Genomic DNA, 543 nt, shown 5'->3' with positions numbered 1-543 from the left:
GTGTTCCTTACATTTTATTTTCTATTTTTTTACTCTTTTGAGTAAAATACACGTGCTAAAAACATAAAATATTCACGTACATCGAAGAAATTTGTGGGTATACAAAAATTTCGCATGTATTTGAAAAATATTTTTATATGTGTGTTAATAATATTCATCGTGTTAATTAAAAAATCATCGCATATTTTTTTTACAAATTCATAATTTATTTTAAAACATATTTTTCACGCACTAAAATTATTCATAGTGTAATTCAAGTGTATACATTGTGTAATATAGAAATATTCATCATGCGTTAAACACTTTTTATTGTTACATCAACATTTTTTTAATCTGTGAAAGTGTTCATCATGTATTAAAAAATGTTCATTGGATTGTTTTTAAAAAATAGTCCTTTTGTATTTAAAAAATCATTGTGTTTTTCAATATTGTTCATAGTATGCTCGACATGTTTTTGAAAAAAAGTATGTTCAAAACATTTTCACCATGTATTTAAAAAATGTCATTGTGTTTCTTAGCAAACGTCAGCACATTCACAAATTA

Source organism: Triticum aestivum, chromosome 4D (genome assembly GCF_018294505.1).
Source record: "Triticum aestivum cultivar Chinese Spring chromosome 4D, IWGSC CS RefSeq v2.1, whole genome shotgun sequence".
NCBI lineage: Eukaryota > Viridiplantae > Streptophyta > Magnoliopsida > Poales > Poaceae > Triticum > Triticum aestivum.
The sequence above is the reverse complement of the archived record's forward strand: the minus strand, read 5'-3'. Positions refer to the sequence as shown.